Here is a 7,438-nt window from a genome sequence, read left to right as displayed (position 1 = left end):
ATACTGAGAAGGATGGAAATGTCAAGACTCAGGGCTTGGTAAGAGTTTGGCTGCTCCTTTTTATTCTTTCTTGGTTTCTGAGGTGTTTTGGCCAGTAGGTGAGCTGAGCTCTGCATTTTCTCTTGTCCTGCATACAGTGAAAGTGTGAGAGTCTGCTGGGCTAATACTTTTCCTGAAAATGTTTTGATCTTGATGGATAACAGCACAGTGACTTTTTATATTAAGGGCCTAGGAAGCATGTGTTATATTCATAACCTAGATGGTGATCACATCAATCAGTACTGCCCTCAATTATCTAGAAAACCTGAGAAAATAGACTGAGGATGAAGATCTCTACTGAAGCTGAATTGTCCCCTCCCACCGTATTAACCTGATTTTCTTTTTATGCATATTGGGGAATTTTTTCTTTATCATTTTTCTGTAAAGAAAGCTAATTGAGCTCTATAGCTTGATCTGTTTTCTGTCCTCTGTTTTTTATTTCCTTCACTGTGAGGGAGCATACATGCTCACCAGACAGATAGAGAAAGCCCCAGTGGGGAGTGGTGACATGACAGTCATTTTCCTTCATTTCTTCATCACATCATGATTTTTAGCAGGCACACACGTGCATATGGCATTTTTTTCAACTGGCTGAGGCTTGGATATGAACCATGTTTGGCACTATGATATCTGGCTTCTGATGCACACAGCACTTAACCAGTGTGCACTGAGGTTGACCCTGCCTTGAACCACTTTACACATTCTTTGCTTTCCCCTTATTATTCATTCTTCTACCTATTATCTCATAAGTACGAATGTTATAGACAACAGATAATACTCATACTACAAGGTTTATCCTTGTTACCCTTATCTTAATCTGCTTGACACTTGTAACCCCAAACTGATCAACTAATTTCCCATGAAAATAGAGGCAGTTGTAGGATATATTCTCTTAACACTTGATCTGTTTAGCTAACTGCCCAGTCACATGTTTTGTTTGTACCAATGTGCAGATATGGGAAGAAGAAAACTCTACACAGACCTTGAAAGATGCTCCTTCAATGAAAACCTCAGGAGTTTCAGAGATAAACTACGACATTCACTGCATGGTTTCCATTGTGCATCTTAGTTTTGATGAGGAATACATGTTTCATGTCTTAGAAGAGTAAAATCATATGAGAAGTATGTGCAATTTTTGTTTTTGGAATTATGTTTTTGTGAGTAGTTTTATGTTGTGTCCAATTGCCCTTAATGGAGCTAGGAGCAGAGAAGGGAGAGTGAAGTGTGAAGAGCAGCAGTCACTGAAGGAGAAAGCCCTGCCAAAGATCAAGATGCCAAAGAGCAAGATGGAGCAGGTGGCAGAAAGTCACTCCCATCCATTACTTGAATCAGAGACCAGAAATTTCTTACTTCCTTTTAAATGATATATTTTACTTTTAATTGTGCTACTAATAATTGTGCTACTACAACACAGTTAACTATAAATTCTATGGTAACATAAATTAATTCCTAAAGATTTTTCAGTGTATATTTCAGTAGTGATAAGTATATTCACATTGTTATATAATCATTTATTCTTAGATGCCTTTTGCTGAATCTATATTAGAGTCAGGAGACATAAACAACCAACTCAAGGATTCAAAGATGAGATCCGTGAGGTTCACTATACATAACCTGAAAGATAGGTTTTTTGGGTAAGAAATCTCCATTTTGTAGAAAGGAATATAATATATGCTGGGAAGATAGAGTGGCTTCCCAGGCTAGGAATCTTGACCTCTTCTCAAGTTCTTGGGTCCATGTTCACCCATGTGAAAACTGTTTCATCCTTTCCAGAAAGAAAGAAGGACATGGAAGACACCTGCTCTTCCCTGAGGTCTGTGAAAGCATCAAAGGAAGTGCAATACAAAACACTGCAAACAAAAGTAGAACATATCTATGACATCTGTGATGGAAGTAGGAAGGCTGCAGAGGAGTAAGATGTTCCTGTGTTCATTGATACAAATACTGCTGAGTAGAATATATGTGTTGAGTAGACTACTGTAACACATTTTAGAATCATTTTGAAAGTGTGTTATTTTGAAAGTGTGCATCCCAAATTCACTTAGTATAATATTGTGGTCATCCTTCTTGCCTTGGTTTCTGTAATTGACATTTTTCTTTCTGTCTAAATGGCTGTCTTGTATTCTTTTTCTTTGTTCGTAATGGAACATATGCACATAGACAGAGAGACAGAGACAGAGAGGAAGAGAGAGGGATCAGGAGATGGCACAATAATTTTATTGCTGGAATCCCATGTAGCCATCTGCAATATGAGTCCTGGACCTGGTTGCCTAAAATTCACAGGGTTGGTGGGGTTGTGTGTGTGTGTGTGTGGGGGTGTGCGTTCCCAAAATCCTAAGAGGAGAATGGATGAGCAGAGATTACAGCATGGCCAACCCCCCCCCCGGGAGTAATTTATTGCTTTCTGTCTCTGTGTTTCTCTCTGTATCTCCACTGAGGACACACACCCTATAGCAAAAATATCTCTCTCTCAAAAATAAATAAATAAGAGAGGAAGAGTAAGGGAGGGAAAAGATCACACTCAACTCAAGAGAATTTGGTCATGCAATGATTCCTTTCATTCCATCCATCAATTCTTGGGCATTTGTGGGTAAGCCTGGCATGTTCAGTCTAAAATTCAAAATGATGCGACTACTGAGTCCCAGCTCCTCTTTAGTGGTGTATTACTACTGCAACACAGTGCTGGCTGGTCCATACCCTCTTGTTTGCAATTATTTTGGGGGTAGTGGAGACATTGATACCAGCATTGCTACCTTCTATATCTTACATCTGGATGCCCTCTGGGTCCATTTCTATAGTCATTTAGGTTTCGATCATATTCCATTGTACTGTCCTGCTAGTTATTGTGTTATTTTCTATTCAACACCAGACATTGAGTGGACAGTAGAGAAAAATGGAACCCTGATATGCTGTGATCTTGCTGTAGAAAAGTTGAGAGTTCACTTCTGGCACATGGTAGAGGACTTAGCGATACTGGATCTCCTTAATCGAGCTTTACTCCAGGCTCAGTACCAACAAAAGTCAGAATGTTTTCTGTCCATCTTATCCCTAGTGTGAAATTCTTGGTCCCAATCAAAGCCTGTAGGTTTTATGGGGGATCACCTTATTGACAGACCTTAAACTCTACTTGCTTTCCTTCTTTTTCTTAGTTTTTTTTTTCTTTTTTTGCTATAGGGTGCGTGCACTTCCCAGAAAGACAGAGATGAGAGACAGAAAGAGAGAAATCACTCTCCAGGGGGATGGCCACACCACAATCCCTTCTCCTCCATTCTCCTTTCTGACTCTTGAGCACACACACACACACATGCCCAGCATAAGTTTATGCCACCAGGTCTGGGACTCAAACTTCAGTTGACTACATGGGAGTCCAGACATAGCCACTATGCCAACTGCTGGTCCCTCCACTTGTTTTCCTTCTAGCCCACACATGTGTGCAAAAACTACTCAGCTTCTTTGAACCTCCAGAGTATCTACCCAGAATTCATTGATGAGACAAGGGAGAAAAGGCCCAAATGCCCAGATGGACCAAGTCCTGGATTTCTTTCTTCATTACCTCATGTTTCTACACTGGCTCCTTACCAATTCATGCATTCGGTTTTGGGTTCCATCTGTTGTCCACTATTTCTTCCTGTTTATAGGAGCGATCTGGGACTTTAGATCTACTCACTCCTATTTGAAAGCAAAAGTCTGCTGTATTGTTCCTCAAAACTCAAGTTTTATGTTAATCCTTCTGAAGCCCAAGAAAGGATGGGGCCAGATTTCTATGTCCCCACTGACTTCCTGTGTGCGTTGAACTGTACCTGTTTTGTTTGTTTGTGTGTGTGTGTGTGTGTGTGTGTGTGTGTGTGTTTGTGTGTTTTGGAGAGGTTTTCGCTATAGGGCACATGCTCTCACCAGACAGACAGAGAGATAGAAAATGAGAAATCACCCCCCAAGGGGGGATGGTCACTCCGCAATCCCTTCTCCTCCATTCTCCTCTCAGGATCTTGGGCACACACGAACACGCGCCCGGCATGAGTTTTAAGCCACTGGGTCCTGGACGCGAACCGCGGTCGACTACATGGGAGTCCAGCAACATAGCCATTATGCTAACTGCTGGTTGCTGAACTGTACCTGTTTTAAGATGGAAGTGGTGCCTGCTCCCCTCTGTGTTCTCAGCACTGCACCACACACCCAAAGGCCAAGAGCCACTCCAGAAAGCACTAGCTGAAGGATTGCTTGGCTGGCCAGAAACAAAAGCCCGAACATCCATCTACAGTGTTTTTGTCATAGTTTCTTAGAGATATTTTTATTTCACGTGTGAGCTATAAAAAAAAAATCAAGTAATAAGTTGAGAATTTTTTGAATCAGAGCCATAAACAAAGTCATTTGAGAATAATAGCAAATATAATTGTTTAGACTTTGCTCCTTTTTGCCTTTATTGTCAATGGAGTAAGACTTGTTAATGTATAGCCACTCAGGCTGGTGGTTTTCCAGTGGAAATGTTCTTGCAGGAGCTAACACCCTTGTTATGAAACTTGAATCACTTTTTATTTCAGTAGATGTTGCCAGCACTGAGATTATCCTCTCCCCCAACCAGGATTTTTAAAGGAGGAGGCAGGAGTTTCATTCTGAATTGTAGAAATGTCAGGGAGTGAATCACAGGGTGAATGACACCAGCACCTCTGGAAGGCTGACTGTCTGTGTGAAGCACCATATTTTTTTTTTTTAAGGAGAGCAGCTTTCCCCATGGCAGGAGGCAGATAAACTCTCATCTCCTGCCCCACCATGATGTGTGTAGTAGTGAGGAGCTGAACTAAAATGAGTTTTTACTTTCTCAACAAAGAGACTGACAAAAAAGGACACTAATGCTTTTCCTAGATGGTTTTATCTTAGCTGATTTATGTAGTATTGAACAGAGCACAGAGCCATGAAGAGAAACTTGTATTTGGTAATTACTTTCCCTCAGACCACAGTTTAATTTTTCTTAGTCTCTCCTTAGGAGACTTCCTTTTACATCTGTCAGGATTTTTCATTCTGTATAGTCACAAGGGAGTTTGAGAAGGAACTTTTGAATCAAGGCCTTAGAGATGGCTAGGAATTTCACATGAGCTACTGGATAATGTGTATTTCCTTCCCATCTTAGGAAGCTATTTATGAGATGACGTGAGGGGGAAGAGAAACAAAAGAAGCTGTCAATTGTACAAGATAAAGAGAAGTCAGCTAACACTTGGTCTACAGCCCTGCACCTGTAATCCGAAGTAAAGACGGTTGGGTCCCTCTGATTTGTGATGCTTTTGGATCAGTATGAAAGGCTCAGGAGGTTGGGGGAAATTTCATGTGGATTTTCCAGGAGAATCTGTCTTTCTGAGTTTATGCTCTGGTGACACTCAAAGCAAGGACAGGTCAAGTCTGGTAAAGCAGTGTCCCTGGACTCTGGAATGAGGCCCCCATCAGTAGGGAGGTCAAGGCTGCTCCTGAGGTGCTGACTGGGTGTCTATCCCTACAGTCCCACATTCTCCCCTTACCTCCATGTCTCAGCTGCACACCAGCACTTGCCCATTCTTTTCCTATATTCTGCCATCTCAGTGTCGATGCCAACAATTCATGGGGCCTGCTCTGAGCCTCAGTTTTGTTGCCCAAGACATATAAATACTGATTAATTGCTCACAATGTTGTGAGGCAAAGAGGAGAGAGTATAGCGGGAAAGTATCTCCCACAATGGCCAGAACTCGGTGGGCACCTGCCTTCTCACAGTGTAAGTGAAAACATTTGCCCATACATTGTCTAAGGGTGTCCATTGCAGTATATTAAACAAACTTAAGGGTGATCAGATTGGACCCAGAGACTGGCAGGCCCATTCTCTAAAAATAAAGCAGTTTCTCCCTTACCATTGGAATTCAGATCCTACCACATAAAGAAAGGAAAGACTACAAGAGGATACATACACAGGTACACTCAGAGCTCTGTCTGGGGAGAGACCGTTATTCATGTGATGAAAGCTCAGGTGCAGCCACATAGGTAAACACACGTGGGAAAATACAAAGTCACATGGGAATGAACCAACATCCTTTTGCTTTTCACAACCACCCATGTGACATCCAGAGGACCTGAGCTTCGATAAACCAGTCATAGCTGACCCTTGGAAAAGGTGTCACAGGCACATTACTCTTTTCCCTGCCTGATCATGCCTCTTCCCTGCTTTAACTTTGATGTTTTCCCGAATAAAACTTTTGCCATCTTGTCTGTCTGTCAGTGTTAGTTTACTGAGGGAACCACTGATACCCCCAAGCACACATGGTGCACATAGCTGAAAACCAGCAACCACACTCATGCTGGAGCAGGGCTCAGTTGCTCTTTGGGTGGCCTTGACTGATCTCAATCAATCAAATCAAATCAAATAATCCTTTAAAAAAAAAGAAAAAGAAGTAACAGAGGGTCTTCCCCCTGAAAAGTAAGAAAAAAGACTGAAATAGTTAGAAGGTCATTAGATGAAGAGGTGAGACGTATAAAGTGCATATTAGAACCTTGTCCAGAGAACTGTCGGCGGTCTCAATGGAGCCCAAAGAGTAAGTGGACCAAATACATGGATAGGAAAAAAAAAGTTAGTCGATGCTGTTAAATAAGTTGGAGTTTGATTCGCACATTAAGAGGGAGGGAGGAGAGAAGTCTACAAAGTCTCAGTGGGCCAAGGCCAAAACCTAGACTAAGACCACAACTATGAGAATGAAATGCAAGGGGGTGGACTGAGGAGATGTTGGCAAAGACCAAGTGGCAATGGTTAGTAACAGACTGGATGTGGGGAGTGGAAGAAATGGGGTGAATCCTAATCAGGACTGAGGGAGGGTTGGGGTGTAGCAAGAAGGGGTGTATCGGGCACCTGGAAAGATGTAGAAGGGTACTAGGGGAAATACTGGAGTCAAACAAAATCCCAGAGTTTGGGAGGAGTGTTCCAGGACAGTTCTGTGTGTGGGTAGGTCAGCAGACTAGCAGGACACAAGGAGTAGTTGAGTAGGACTCAGGATCATGTGGTTGAAGGGAGAGGTGAAATCAGCTTTCCCCCATGTGTTCTCCAGTTTGCTTTCTGCAATAGCAACTCAGAGGCTTTATACTCCTTCTCAAGAATCAGATGCCCTTGCCCCTGATGCATCACAATGGACAATTCCCCACCTGCTTACCATGCATGAGCCCCTTCCCCACCTAAATTAGTCCACATGCCGTTCAGATGAAAAATCCTCTCTAGTTAGAAGTAATAATCAAATAATAAATGAAATTAAATAATTTTTTTAATGTTAGAAAAAAAGAAAACTCCTCTCTAGTCAGGCAGAGAAAAGGGTCAGGGTGACTTAGATCTGCAAGGGGGTCATGAGAAAGAGTAAGTTAGACCTGGAGACTCCAGAGGGAGGAAAGTCTACAGAGA

The 7,438-nt window shown here is 42.1% G+C and overlaps 1 long non-coding RNA gene across 1 annotated transcript; it reads left to right on the top strand.

The window, feature by feature from the left end:
• The first annotated feature begins 997 nt into the window (after positions 1-997).
• Positions 998-5,237, top strand: LOC102476579 (uncharacterized). The gene is made up of 3 exons (XR_336635.2): positions 998-1,161; positions 1,813-1,951; positions 5,165-5,237. It is a non-coding gene; the product is annotated as an uncharacterized LOC102476579 (long non-coding RNA).
• The last annotated feature ends 2,201 nt before the right edge of the window (positions 5,238-7,438 follow it).

Source organism: Tupaia chinensis, unplaced genomic scaffold, assembly GCF_000334495.1.
Source record: "Tupaia chinensis unplaced genomic scaffold, TupChi_1.0 Scaffold140380_1, whole genome shotgun sequence".
Taxonomy (NCBI): Eukaryota; Metazoa; Chordata; class Mammalia; order Scandentia; family Tupaiidae; genus Tupaia; species Tupaia belangeri.
This window is presented reverse-complemented; position numbering and strand designations above follow the sequence as displayed.